Raw genomic sequence first — 15,957 nt, 5'->3', positions numbered from 1 at the left:
TAGCCCTGCACATTGGCTACCTGGACTATCTGCATTGTGTCCCGCCACCCACCAACCCCTTTTACGCTACTGCTACTCTCTGTTTATCATATATGTATAGTCACTTTAACCATACCTACATGTACATACTACTTCAATTAGCCCAACTTACCGGTGGCTGTWTATAGCCTCGCTTCTGTTATTTTTCACTGTTGTTTTTATTTCTTTACTTATCCATTGCTCACCTAATACCCATTTTTTACTTAYAAATCGCACTGTTGGTTAGGGCCTGTAAGTAAGCATTTCACTGTAAGGTCTACTACACCTGTTGTATTCTGCGCACGTGACAAATAKACTTTGATTTGATTGAATTACTAAAGCTCCTGCCTTGGGCCAATCAGGGTAATTTTGTTAATCCCAGATCTATGGCAAGACGCATCATTCACCTAAYTTTCCTCAAAATRAGGCAAGTGCTGTCATATATCGCGTCTGACTAATGAACGGACAGACACAGACCGAGCCACAGTCCCCTCCRCGATTTAATAGTGGGGGACAATACTGCATGGTTGTAGCTACATGGGTTTTTACTGTCATGACGGCTACCAATAAATTTGTAAAAATACCTCAAATCCTGAAAACAGAGGTGTAGGCTATAATGTAGAACTTTGAAAGAGTGTTAACCTTAATACGGTATCACAACCGGACGTAATTGGGAGTCCCATAGAGCGGCGCACAATTGGCCCAGCATTGTCCGGGTTTGGCCGTCATTGTCAATAAGAATTTGTTCTTAACAGACTTGCCTAAAAATCTAATAACAAAAATGGTGATAAACATTAAGTCACCCTGAGGGATTCTCAACTGTACAGATTGGAAGCATGCCAAGTGCAAGTCTTCAGACTGGCATTCCCAGGCTTAGCCTGTATTTTAAGAGAGAAAGACCCCTTTACTAGAATACATAACTTAGCATGACCTTCAACTAGCTTAAATTCAAACATTGCAGTCTTTGCTAATTGCATTTCCCCCATAACCATTGAAAATATATCAGACATATATCATACTTAATGCTATTTCTTCAATAATGTTCGCTGTGACTGTAACAAGCTAACTGATATATTAGGCCTATTTACTGTGGTTATTAAAGAATGTTTATTTTTCTTAGGCAGGTCACTCTGAACACTCAATCTTACTTAAAGCAGGTAGCCTGGCGGAGTGTTGGGCCTGTTACCGAAAGGTGAAAAGAATCATAATCTTCCGTTCTGCCCTTGAGCAAGGCAGTTATCCCTCAACAACAACTGTTCCCCGGGGCGCCGATGACGTGGACGTCGATTAAGGCAGCCCACGCGCATCTCTGATTCAGAGAGGTTGGGTTAAATGCGTAACACATTTTGGTTGAATGAATGCATTCAGTTGTGCAAATGACTAGGTATCCCCTATCCTTTTCTTGTTGGTTGGATAGCTGACTTAGAATATGTTGTTGTTGCCTTGTGTCAGTGAAGCTTTGTCAATGAATGTAGAGCCTATCGAATATACAGTGCCCTCCGTAATTATTGGGACAGTGAAGCATCCTCTTCCTATGGCTCTATACTCCAAAAATGTTGATTTGAAATCAAGCAATGACTGAGGTTAAAGTGCACACTGTTAGCTTTAATTTGAGGGTATTTTCATCCATATCGGGTGAACTGTTTTTGTACATCAGCTCCCCATTTTAAGTGACCAAGATTAATTGGAACAAATTCACATGTGTATTAAATTAGTCAAAAGTTAAGTATTTGGTCCCACATTCATAGCATGCAATGACTACATCGAGCTTGTAACGCCACAAATGTTTATTTTGGTTGTGTTTCAGATTATTTATTTTGTGCCTAATAAAAATGAATGGAAAATAATGTACTGTCATTTTTATTGTAAATAAGAATATGTTTCTAACCATTTTTACATTAGTGTAGGATGCTACCCTGATTACGGATAATCCTAAATGAATCATGAATAATGATGAGTGAGAAAGTTAGACGCACAAATATCATACCCCCAAGACATGCTAACCTCTCACCATTACAATTACAGAAAAGGTTTGCATTTTTCTCAGGTATGATATTTTTGTTTCTATCTTTCTCACTCATAATTATTCATGATTCATTCAGTATTATCTTTGATCATGGTAGCATCCACATTAATATAGAAGTGTTTAGAAACATTTATTCTTATGTACAATAAAAGTGACTCCAAAAAGACAATACATTATTTACCATTAATTTCTAATTGGGCACAKAATTATCTAAAACAACCAAAACAAACAGCAAATTCATTCAACAAATGTGTTGTCACAAGCTTGAAGTAGTCATAGCGAACTAGGAATATGGTACCAAATATTTAACTTCTTATTACTTTAATAAACATTTAAGTAAATGTGTCACAATACTTTTTGTCCCCTAAAATGGACCATGTACAAAAKGTGCTGTAATTTCTAAACGGTTCACACGATATGGATGAGTRRGCACTTTAACCTCATAGTCATTGTTTGATTTCAACTCCAAACCTTGAGTAATGAGCCAAATAAAGATTTTTTTAAATGCTTCGCTGTATCTGTAATAATTACGGAGGGCACTGTATTTATACATAACAGCTAGTATGTTGTTCTCGGGATTTGATGTTCGCTCATTTAATGTTTATATTTAATCTGAAAACGTTACCTTGAACTATACATCGTCGTTCACTTCAATCATTATTTTTTTTATACCAGTGGCACATCCTATCTTATGTCCATAGCCGTTATTCTTGATTGATCTTAGAATCTCACATTCTACATAAAACTAAAAATCAGAATACAAGTGTAACTTAGCTACAAATAAAATGGAGCGCTCTAGCTTTAACAGTTATCTGGCCGTCTGTGATTGGGCGCAAAAACGGTTTAGTGTATCACAGTAATGTCCAGTTGTACTAGCTAAACGAAGCGCCGCAGTGGTGCAACCTGTTGGCTGCGACCGGCAATTGCATCAAGTCAAACAGGAGAAAGTGATTATCAGACCTTAATTAAAAACAAAAGTATGTCTATTAAGCGTAGCTAGTATGGCTAATGAAATCCTCAATGGGCTCAGGGGTCGACAGTGATAATGCTCTAACAGCACTGAGTCGCCTAATTTTACACTGATATGGTGGGCGTCGAACTACAGAAGCCATAGCACAGGGATCACACTACCTTATAGCTAAARCATTCCACAATCAAATATATGCTAAACTTATGCTGTAACGTTATACACAGGATGCATGGCTAGCAGATGTAACTAGTTTAATAATCCAAGATAGCTTATAAAATACAACAAATAAGATGCAATCAAAGGACACATTTGATTACATGACTAGCTAATGTTACCTGTATCAAAAATTGGAGTTTCCCAAGCTAGTTCATCTCCAGTTTGTTGGAATTATGAGATCTATGGTTTCCAAACAGTCTTCAAAGCCAATATTTATCGTGCAACGTAAGCTGAATGGCTTTCTACTTTCCTCGCGAGACGAAAATATAGCGAACGTTAGCTAGTTAAAAAGCCTTGACATAGCCATCTCGTGCGCTGTTATTCCCCTGATCACTTAATCTAACAAATCTAAATATCTGGGGGTGTCAAACGTTAAAAGAAAGTAGCTGCCGTCAAATTAGCCATGTACTGTACGTTTGCTAGCAATGCACCGAATTCAGCTTGCTAGCTAGATGTAAATCAGACATTAAGCACAAGAAAACATGAATTCGCTATAAAATTCAAGAAGGATATCAGCATTGACATTACCAAAAGCTTGCTATGATGCAGTACAATAACGTTATAACAATCATTAACCGTTACATAATATCATAGTTAGCTACATATTAGCTTGTGCACATACATGTAGCAAACTGAGGCCGGGCAGCTAGTTTGACACTTCAGGGTAAACGCCCCTCTAAAGACAAACAGGACTGAACTCGAAAAATCTGTCAAAAACACGGCTGCGCACGTCGGCTTGACTATCGAATCAATTTAGAGATAATAAACTTATCAAGTAAACAAGCAAACTTGAAAATAAAATAAAAAACACGTTTTTAAAGTTCGTTCGATTACTTGCAACGTTACCTCGCTTTCACAAGTTTCGCCAAACTCGCCCACACAATGGCAGCTAGCTAACGTTACGTAACTACCTTTCAAAACGTTAACTTTTTTAACGTTTGTCAATACTTGTTAGTTATAACACACGACTGAGTAAAAAAAAAAAAAGAGACCACAACAAAGTATAAAATGTTATTTACGAATGACAACCCATTGCGAAGACCGTGCCTTACCAACAAGTACGAAAAAAAGTACAAACGAAGTACAAACGAAGCGCGTGCCACTGAATTAAAATACAAGGAAACTTTCTAGACTACGTCCTCGACGCGCGTTTCACGCGACACTGCAGTATGTGAAGGCAGCTAACTAAACAAACTAAAAACGCGGTCAAGAGACATTTCAGTTAGTCACGATTTTGCGAACTTCAAGCCAAAGCACGGCAAATTGTGCCTGACGTGCAGAATTTCAATGGCGCAGCACAGTCCGTAGATAGACGGAAGAAAGGCACGTTGACAGCCACCGACCTCTCTGGAAATAAACACATATGACAGCTGGCTCTGGAACGCCGTTTCCCTTCGCTCTGCTCTCAGAAAGAGTATCTACATATCTGGGGGAAAAAATGTATCCGATTCGGTGAAATACAATATTCGATAAACGCGATGTCTTCATTAAAACATAATATAATTGCGAGACTTTGAACCGCCCGTAAAAAAAAAACGGACTAATTTACTAAGAACAAACATGCGCAGAGAGAGGCTCTCATGTATGCCAATGATTCATAACACTGAAGTGAAAAGCAGGCATCTTCGCGTCTATAAAGTAACAATAATCCAATTAATTAGTATGTAGGTTGATGAATGCAATGACTGTCTTCCATTAATATTTCAACTTTGAGGAACTTGTCTAGATTAGCCTAATTATATAAAATAACAGTACATTTAACTATACATGTACAGTAACATGCTTGATAGGCAAAGGTTTGTATGGCTGTGTTTAAACAGGCAGCCCAATTCTTACATTATTTTTACTAATTGGTCTTTTGACCAATCAGATCAGCTCTGAAAAAGATCTAATGTAAAAATATCTGATGTGATTGTTCAAAAGACCAATTAATGGAAAAAAATATCAGAATTGGGCTGCCTGTCTAAATGTAATCAGCGTGTCACAGCCCAATTCTGATCTTTTGTCCCTAATTGGTGTCTTGACTAATCAAAACAGATGTTTTCCCAATAATTAGTCATACTAAAATATGTTTATCAAAATAAACTACTCAATTTCCCACAACACGTACATTAAAAAGGCTGAATGAGGTCCCAAAGGGCTAAAGATGAACTGCATCATTCAGGATACATACACTAAGTGTACAAAACATTAGGAACACCTAATCTTTCCAGGACATCAGTTGAAGCAAGGTGAAAGCTCTTATTCATGTCACTTGTTATATCCATTTCAATTAGTGAAGATGAAGGGGAGGAGAATTTTTAAACCTTGAGAAAGCTAAGACATGGATTGGATCTAATCTTGGTAGAGAAAAAGAAAYGATTGGTCAGAAGTCAGTGATATAAGGAAACTGGTTGACAATTACTTTGGTTGAAGTTTTTGTGCTTTTTTACTGCTTTTCACAGATGGATCCAAGGACCCAGATAGTGGGCGCACAGGAGCAGGCGTTTACGTTCCTGAATTTGATTATCAGATATGTAGAAGACTAACAGATGAACTGTCAGTATACTCAGTTGAACTGTTATCGATAATAGTTGCCCTCCGGTGGGTGGGGACGTACAACCTGTTAGAATTAGAACCTGTTAGAATTATTCTCTGTCTGTATTGAATAGTTTATCATCTGGTAAATCTAATAGGAGGTATTAATGTTATTATGGAGAATTGAGAGAATGTGTGTAGTAGTGAGATTCTGCTGGGTCCTAGCACATTCAGGTGTGGAAGGGAATGAAATTGTAGACCAGTTAGCTAAAAGAGCTTTGAAACGAGATATAATTGATATTAATGTTCCACTGGGTAGAGGTGAAGACAAATATAAGATCTGAGCCATTTTGATCATGTGTAGCAGAAGCGATGGGACTCTGAGCACAACGGCCGGCATTTTATATGCCCTCCAAAGAAAGGTCGGTGGACCAAGATTAAAGGGCCAGATTAGGAAGGAAGAGGTGGTGTTTGCTCGATTGCACTTAGGACATTGTACATTGAACTCGTCATTACCTCTGGTTGGCAAGCATGTGAGTGGTTTGTGTCTGGAGTGCATGGTCAATGAAACGGTGGAGCATGTGTTATTATATTGTTGTAAGTATGTTAAAGAGAGGGAAAGATTGAAGTGTAGGGTCATTGAGGTTGGATGGGGTTTGGAAGGGATTTTGGGGAAGGGGAAGGATCTATTAGAAGTTATTAGGGCTCTTTTTTATTTTCTCAGAAGTACTGAGTTAGCATTTCGAAATGTTGTAAACTGTGATTGACAACACACTCCAGCACAGTAGGTGGTAGCATGCACCTTTAACGTTAGTTTGTGGGCCGCCATTATATCATAAAAGAAGAAGACGAAGTCATGGATTGTGTATGTGTGACATTTAGGAGGTGAATGGGCAAAACAAAAGATTTAAGTGCCTTTGAACGGGATATGGTAGTAGGTGCCAGGCGCACTGGTTTGAGTGTATCAAGAACTGCAACGCTGCTGGGTTTTTCAAGCTCAACAGTTTCCCGTGTGTATCAAGAATAGTCTACAACCATAAGGACATCCAGCCAGCATCCCTGTGGAACACTTTCGACACCCTTGTAGAGTCCATGCCTCGACGAGTCTAGGCTGTTCTGAATGAAAAAGGGGGCGCAGCTCAATATTAGGAAGGTATTCCTGTTTTGTACACATGCCAAGGTTATCTGTTTGGCTGCGTTTAGACAGATYGCCCAATTCTGATCTTTTTCACTAATTGMTATTTTGACCAATCAGAACCACAAAAGATCTGATGTGATTGGTCAATAGAAACAAAGCCTTACAAAGCATCGGGTTCTACAGCTGTTTGAGGGAAGTAAGCGGGGTGGTGCGCCAGGGAGGTGGGTTCAGGGTGTAGGAGAGAGATGAGGCAGACGCAGGGCTCCATGCAAACAATTTGATTAGGGTTGACGGYTGTGTCATGGGCATGTGGATGGCTCATTAAGATGGAGTAATGGCTTGGGAGAGGCAGGAGCATGCGCACACCCGGGGGGGGGGCGGTCACACTGTCCTAAAGCAGACAGGAAACACTCTGCTTTTGAAGTGGAACTGACAGCGTTGAAACTACTTGGCAGCTATTTAATATTTTATTTAACCTTTATTTRACTAGGCAAGTCAGTTAAGAACAAATTCTTATTTACAATGACGGCCTACCAAAAGGCATCCTGCGGGGACGAGGGCTGGGATAAAAAAAAATATAGGACAAAATCACACATCACGACAAGAGAGATCTAAGACACCWACATGGCATGGTAGCAACACAACACGACAACAACATGGTAGCTATGAATCAAACACAATCCTAGTCAGTCAAATATCAAATTCCCAGATTATTCTACAAAACTAACTTCATACAAGGTTTAAAAAATAGGTTCCATTTGACTCAAAATTCCATGATATGCAGTAAGGCATTGTTGGCAGAATAGATGGATGCAGTTCAATGCATGWTTAATATAATTCACCAATGCATATCTTGGTAGTCCAACAAATACTGCTATCAGGTGGCCTTGTACATTGTTTGCTGCCTCCACCCAGTCGGGATACTGTTTTAGTTTCAATGACTCAAGGTTTGACAAAAACAGACGAATGTAACTAAAGCTAGGAAGGTCAATACAATCCAACTAGCAAGGGAAATGATCACAATATGTCATAATGTGGCTAATAGGCTAGTGTATCTATTTATGTAACTATACGGAACAAAAATATAAATGCAACATTTTACTGAGTTACAGTTCATATAAAGAAATCAGTCAATTGAAACAAATTTATTAGGCCCTAATCCATGGATTTCCAGACTTGGAATACAGATATGCATCTGTTGGTCTCAGATACCTTAAAGGTAGGTGCGTGGATCAGAAAACCAGTCAGTATCTGGTGTGACCACCATTTACCTCATGCAGCGTGACACATCTCAGTCGCATAGAGTTGATTAGGATGTTGATTGTGCTTCTAGTTCCGACAGTGCAGTAATATCTAACAAGTAATCTAACAATTTCCCAACAACTACCTAATACACACAAATCTAAAGAGGTGAATGAGAATATGTACATATAAATATATGGATGAGCGATGGCCGAGTGGCATAGGCAAGGTGCAATAGATGGTATAAAATACAGTATAAACATATGATATGAGTAATGTAAGATATGTAAACATTATTAAAGGGGCATTATTTAAAGTGGCATTGTTTAAAGTGACTAGTGATCCATTTATTAAAGTCTCCAGTGATTGTGTCTCAATGTAGGCAGCAGCCTCTCTGAGTTAGTGATTGCTGTTTAGCAGTCTGATGGCCTTGAGATAGAATCTGTTTTTCAGTCTCTCGGTCCCAGCTTTGATGCACCTGTACTGACCTCGCCTTCTGGATGATAGCGGTGTGAGCAGGCACTGGCTCGGGTGGTTGTTGTCCTTGATGATCTTTTTGGCCTTCCTGTGACATCGGGTGCCATAGGTGTGATGGAGAGCAGGTAGTTTGCCCCTGGTGATGCGTTGTGCAGACCGCACCACCCTCTGTAGAGCCTTGCGACTGGGGGTGGTGCAGTTACCGTACCAGGCTGTGATACAGCCCGACAGGATATTCCAGTCTAGTTGGTGGCGGTAATGCAACATTTATTGGATGCCAACCGCCATTCAACATCATCAAAGAACAAGTTAGTCAATAACYCTCTAGCTATCATGAAAACAGCCTTAAAAAACAGCTCTACTAGGGTGAGTAAAATGGCCAGAGTGAGYTATTCTCACATTTGTTTCTGAAATTAAGTAGCTAGCAAGCTAGCCAACTTCAGCCAGTTAGTTTGGGTGCTTGACTGCCGTTGTGAGGAATGCTCAGATCAACCCTACTCCTCGTCCAGTGTCAGAATAGTACAGTGTGCACTCTGAATTTACTAACAGACAATCTGACAACACTCTGAATTTAGGAATGACCCAGAGCGCACTCTGKCACACTGGAGGCAAATTACGATCACACCCTTAGTTTGTAATCAAATGTATTTTGGCATGATCAAATTGGCGGGCACGGTTGTTCAAACATGTATTGGGACAAACATGTATTGGCAGGCAAGCTGCAGAAGAACGAGCAGGCTACTGTGCCCAATCATTTATCCGTGCAATTTTGAACGCCAACTAGCTGTTGAACTCCATGCCCCGATGAGTCGAGGCTGTTCTGAGGGGYAAAAGGCGGTGCAACCTAATATTAGGAATGTATTCCTAATGTTTTGTACACATGCCATGGTGGTCTGTGTGGCTGCGTTTAGACAGGCAGCCCAATATAGATTTTTTTTTTCACTCATTGGTATTTTGACCAATCAGAACAGCTCTGAAAAAAATGTGATGTGATTGGTCAAAAGAAACAAAGACTTAKAATGCTTCGGGTTCTACAGCTGTTGTTTGAGTGAAGTGAGCAGTGGCGATTTTAGCATGTAAATCTTGGTTGGGCAAAAAAAAWAAAAAWGTGGGATGCATGCCAGCAAAGCCACTACATAACACAACACTAAACAATACATTAATTGCACTATACCACTGCTACACCTGGCTATCAGCGGAGCCTTGTCTGGCAGCGAAACAGTTCATTCAGCCTCATTTGCTGCCTTTTATAAAACATAGRTGATATGGCTGGCTTGCTTTTTCTCCCCAATTTTGTGGTATCCAATTGGGAGTTAGTCTTGCCGCCTCACTGCAACTCCCGTACGGACTCAAGAGAGGCGAAGGTCGAGAGCCGTGCGTCCTCCAAAAAACAACCCAGCCAAGCCACACTGCTTCTTGACACAATGCCCACTTATCCCAGAAGCCAGCCGCACCAATGTGTCGGCGGAAACACCATACACCTGGCGACCATGTTAGCGTGCATGCGCCCGGCCCGCCACAGGAGTCGCTAGTGCGTGATGGGACAAGAACATCCCTGCCGGCCAAACCCTCCCCTAACCTGGACGACGCTGGGCCTATTGTGCACCGCCCCATGGGTCTCCCGGTCGCGGCCGGCTGCYACAGAACCTGGACTCGAAACAGGATCTCTAGTGGCACAGCTAGCACTACGATGCAGTGCCTTAGACCACTGCGCCTCTCGGGAGGCCCACATGGCTGGCTGGCTTAAACAAATGTGGTTTCTACTGACAATTGAGATGTACAAACTATGGAATAAGGGGACGATAAGAAGCAATCCGTAATTTTGATTAAGACATTGAGAGAGCTACGACGGACTTAGTCAGTATAACTAGTTGTTCAGCACTTTTGAAATGTACAGCGACAGAATTCAGAACATGGGCCGTTCTTACAGTGTTCTCCCTGTACACCAAGTCAGAACCGTAGGATAAATAAAAGGGGTATATAAGCAGACAGTGAAAGCTCTTAAAATATTCGATAATTACATTTCTCAAAAACAGGTTATAGGCTACATGTGCACCATCAAGTCAGAACAATAGGTGAAATTAAGAGGTGAAAATAGATCAAATTATTAGYGTGAAGGACACGGGCTACTAACAGCTCACTGCACAACTTACACTTTCTTAGCTATAGTATACATAGCTCCTTGGCATATTACATTATTTATGTAGRAGCATACAAGACATGTTTGGACTCACCTTGTCGTGCTCACTTGAACAGGAAGGTGGTGTGACGGTCCTTCATGGGCAAATTRTGTCATCGAACTTTGTTATCAAAAGTCTGGCATTCTCTGGATTTATGGTGCTTTCAAGACAACTGGGAACTCAGGAAAAAATAAAAAAGGTAATGATGACGTCAGTGATCTTCAGGTTGTAGCTCTAGAACAGGGGTGGGCAACTCCAGTCCTCGGGGGCCTGATTGGTTTCACACTTTTTCTCCATCCCTAGCAAACACAGCTGATTAATCAAATTGCAATCTAAACTGAAGATCATGATTAAGTGATTATTGAAGTCAGGTGTGATGGCTGGGGCTGGGGCAAAACTGTGACACCAGCCAGGCCCTCGAGGACTGGAATTGCCCACTCCTGCTCTAGAAAGAAGCCCAAGTTCCCGATTTACAATTTCGAGTTGGATGAAAGTTCCACATATATTTTCCCTGTCATAGCTCGTTTTTCCCGAGTTCCCAGTTGTCTTGAACTCACAAAAGTCAGATTTTGCAYTTCTGAGTTAAGTTGTTGTGAGCGTGGCACAAATCACACTTCATTGACAGCATGCCCAATGTTGAATGTTTATCATTTTAAACTAGGAAAAGAGACCCGMAATCTTAGACTTGCGACCACACAMCCCCTCCACTGAATAGCAGGCTAATGATTGCTTTGCAATGCTTGRAGTTAGCCACTGATTCCTTCCAAACCACTCATTGRTGAATTTGCAATTTCCAACTTGTTGTGTAATGTTTATGTCCAATTGCTGATGAGCACCAATACGTTTATCTATAATTTCTCTTCATTATTTCTCTTCAAATGACAAGGATTAAAAAGGATTTGCCAGTAGAGTGTCGACTTTATTCATGATGATGACCGCTAGCTAAGATTTTGAAAGTATGATGTTGACATGATCAGTCCAATCAAAGCTACTGTACATATAACGTGATTTGACATAATTTTATCTGTGGCCAATGACCTTGAGCCTTCTTGGATGGGCACTTCTAATGTAACTCTATGGTAGCACCCAAGGGGCTAGAATTTTCAAGGTCTACCCTTAGACTTGGCGTTGACGTAGTGTCCCCATGAGTGACAGAACACTGATTAATCAATCACGGTGCAACGCTTCGTATTTTCTGTTGGCTTGCCCCACCACCACAGAAAGCACTGAGCTAGACTGAAACACCTGCCTTTTGTAGCTGCCTTACTCAAGAAAACAAAAAGAGACCGTGTTTGTATGCGGCTATTAACTCAATGATATATACACCACCGTTCAAAAGTTTGGGGTCACTTAGAATTGTCCTTGTTTTCCATGAAAACATACATGAAATGAGTTGCAAAATGAATAGTAAATATAGTCAAGACGTTGACAAGATTATAAATAATGATTTTTAATTGAAATAATTGTGTCCTTCCAACTTGGCTTTCGTCAAAGAATCCTCCATTTGCAGCAATTACAGCCTTGCAGACTTTTGACATTCTAGTTGTCAATTTGTTGAGGTAATCTGAAGAGATTTCACCCCATGCTTTCTGAAGCACCTCCCACAAATTGGATTGGCTTGATGGGCACTTTTTACGTACCATACGGTCAAGCTGCTCCCACAACAGCTCAATAGGTGTCACATCTGCTCCTGCAACGCCCTCTACTGCTAATCCTGTGTCTCCTTGACCTGCCACCACTCCCCCAGTACTCTCTCCCTCTCTCTCTCTGTGTGTGTGTGAGCGGAGACAGGTGTGCTGGAGTCAGAGCAGATCCCCACCAGCTGCAACCTGTTCCATAATCAAGACCTCTACAAATACCCAGCCCTGCCACTTCACGGTGCCAGATCGTAATCTCTGATCAGTTAGTTTACGTTTCTAGCCATTTGCTACTATTCAGACCCTGTTGTGCCTTAAATTGGCTCCAATTTAAGCACTGTCTAAATGGTATGGTGTTGTAAAATGAGTGATAGCCTTCCTCCTTCGTGATCCCTTTTACCCTATACAAATCTCCCATTTTACCACCACCAAAGCACCCCCAGACCATCACATTGCCTCCATCATGCTTGACAGATGGCGTCAAGCACTCCTCCAGCATCTTTTAATTTTTTCTGCGTCCCACGAATGTTCTTTGTGATCCGAACACCTCAAACCTTTGTCTGTCCCATAACATCTGCTTGAGTGCCTTGGACAGACAAATCAAAAATGATGTTTCTGTCCATAACACTTTTTTCCAATCTTCCTCTTTCCAGTGTCTGTTCTTTCGCCATTTTATTTTTATTGGCCAGTCTGAGATATGGCTTTTTCCTTGCAACTCTGCCTAGAAGGCCAGCATCCCGGAGGTGCCTCTTCACTGTTGACATTGAGACTGGTGTTTTGCGGGTAGTAATTAATGAAGCTGCCAGTTGAGGACTTGTGAGGCATCTGTGTCTCAAACTAGACACTCTAATGTACTTGTCCTCTTGCTCAGTTGTGCACCGGGGCCTCCTACTCTTTCTATTCTGGTTAGCGCCAGTTTGCGCTGTTCTGTGAAAGGAGTAGTACACAGCATTGTTCCGAGATCTTCAGTTTCTTAACAATTTCTCACATGGAATAGCCTTCATTTGTAACGGCTGTCGTAGTCGTTCTCCTCCTCAGACGAGGAGGAGCATGGATCGGACCAAGATGCGGATTGGTAAGTATTCATATTTTAATGGGAAAACAACAAACACTACAAAATACAACAACCAACAAACGTGACTAACCTGAAACAGTCCTGTGTGGCCCAAACACTGACACAGGAACAAACACCCACAAAACACAAGTGAAACCCAGGCTGCCTTAGTATGATTCTCAATCAGGGACAACGATTGACAGCTGTCTCTGATTGAGAATCATACCAGGCCGAACACAAAATCCCAACATAGAAAATCAAACCTAGACCAACCCACCCAACTCACGCCCTGACCAACTAAAACAAATACAAAACAAAGGAAAACAGGTCAGGAACGTGACATCATTTCTCAGAACAAGAATAGACTGACGAATTTCAGAAGAAAGTTATTTGTTTCTGGCCATTTTGAGCCTGCAATCAAACCCACAAATGCTGATACTCCAGATACTCAACTAGTCTAAAGAAGGACAGTTGTATTGCTTCTTTAATCAGCACAGCCATTTTCATTTAGCCTTTTAAAATGATAAACTTAGCTAACCCAGGATTTGCTAACCCAATGTGCCATTGGAACACAGGAGTGATCGTTGCTGATAATGGGCCTCTGTACGCCTATGCAGATATTCCATTAGACATCTGCCGTTTCCAGCTACAATAGTCATTTACAACATTAGCAATGTCTATACTYTATTTCTGATCAATTTGATGTTATTTTAATGGACAAAAAATGTGCTTTCCTTTCAAAAAGTAGGGTGTGTGTCAGAATCTAGTGTGAGTGACCACCATTTGCCTCATGCAGTGTGACACATCTCCGTCGCATAGAGTTGATCAGGCTGTTGATTGTGGCCTGTGGAATGTTATCCCACTCCTCTTCAATGGCTGTGCGAAGTTGCTGGATATTGGCGAGAACTGGAACACGCTGTCATATACTATACGTTGATCCAGAGCATCCCAAATATGCTCAATGGGTGACCTGTCTGGTGAGTATGCAGGCCAGGGAAGAACTGGGATATTTTGAGGAATTGTGTACAGATCCTTGCAACATGGGGCCGTGCATTATCATGCTGAAACATGAGGTGATAGCGGTGGATGAATGGCACGACAATGGGTCTCAGGATCTCATCACGGTATCACTGTGCATTCAAATTGTCATAGATAAAATGTAATTGTGTTTGTCTGTACCTTATGCCTACACATACCATAACCCCACCTCTACCATTGGGCACTCTGTTCATAATGTTGACTGTTGACACCCGCACGCCGCTTGCCCACACAATGTCCGTGGTTGTGAGGCCGGTTGGACCTACTGCCAAATTCTCTAAAACGACATTGAAAGGGGCTTATGGTAGCGAAATTAAGTTTTTCGGTGGCTACAGTTAGAGATGCAGGTGTCTTCATTTGGTTAGCTAGCAAGAAATGTGAATCGCTTTGCTAGCTAGCTATGCTGAACTTGAATGACTGTTTTCCAGTTAGCATATCTCTTGTACATTGACTCTTGTTATCTACTCAGATTTCGGGGGGGCACTATCGTCTGCGTGTGACGGAGTGCAGAATACATGATGAATTTACAAATGTGCAACACCCCCTGAACACGACCAGTGTCAGGAAACATGTGCAGAACATAATGGTTACCAGCAGCACAGTTAGTCACTAAAATTGGGACAAGCGATTGGACTTGTTTCGCTCTCAAGAAAAGGGTGCCATTGAAAGGCTTGATTACTGAGGTAGCGGTGAAAGTGGACCAACTGAAGGGAAAGATTTCTGTTTGTGATGCTCGTCGTCTGGTGCAACGCAAACAGGGTGTAACGCCCAATGCAGAAGATGAGAAGCAGGTACATGGAATGAACCATTTAATATAGACGGACATGCAACGGAATAAGAACAGCATCTGGACATAAACACGACACGAGAAACAATGCTACTACATGGAACAACACAGAGGAGCAGACATATATGCTGGGGCAATCAACAAAGTGAGGGAGTCCACGTGAGTCCAATGAGCTCAGCTGCGTGTAATGATGGTAACAGGTGCATATGATGACTGGTAGCCTCGCCCTCGAGTGCCAGGGAGGGGGAGCGGGAGCAGGCGTGACACAGGGTGGCGTGAGTGGTAAGTTTTGATGTTGAGTCTCTGCTCMAGACTGGTTATTTGGTGTACGAGACTGGTTATTTGCTGTAATGCAGGAATGGAATGTAAGTCGCAGAAAATAGAGGTTGTGGTGGCAGCTGCAGGGAAGTATTTGGGTGTACGAGATTTGACATCAGAAGAGTTACAAGGTGTGTTTAGTGGTGGTGTTGGCCTGAGGTGGGACGTGATAGGTTTAAATAGTAGAGTAGGGTGGTGAGTTTTTAATGAGTGTAGTTTTAGATGGTAGGGTATTTGTTGATTAAGTTTCCTTTTTCAAGCAAAGTATAAGAGTTATACCCCAGTCTAGTTGGTGGCAGTAATACAACATTTATTGGATGCCAACCGCCGTTAAACCTC

General features: G+C 41.4%; 1 protein-coding gene across 7 annotated transcripts in view; it reads right to left on the bottom strand.

Annotated features, from left to right (window-relative positions):
* LOC111950258 (glucocorticoid receptor) overlaps positions 1-4,779 on the bottom strand; it is a 107,712-nt gene extending 102,933 nt beyond the window's left edge. For 2 of the 7 annotated variants that reach the window (XM_023967686.2, XM_023967692.2), the window contains exon 1: positions 3,350-4,779. The gene's annotated coding sequence lies outside the window, so the exon portion shown is untranslated. Of the gene's footprint in view, positions 1-151; positions 462-2,669; positions 2,803-3,349 lie in introns of those variants that run through there. The other 5 variants (XM_023967687.2, XM_070434316.1, XM_023967690.2 and 2 more) reach the window with 5 other exon arrangements.
* Positions 4,780-15,957: the final 11,178 nt, after the last annotated feature.

This window comes from Salvelinus sp. IW2-2015, linkage group LG23, assembly GCF_002910315.2.
Source record: "Salvelinus sp. IW2-2015 linkage group LG23, ASM291031v2, whole genome shotgun sequence".
Taxonomy (NCBI): Eukaryota; Metazoa; Chordata; class Actinopteri; order Salmoniformes; family Salmonidae; genus Salvelinus; species Salvelinus sp. IW2-2015.
This window is presented reverse-complemented; position numbering and strand designations above follow the sequence as displayed.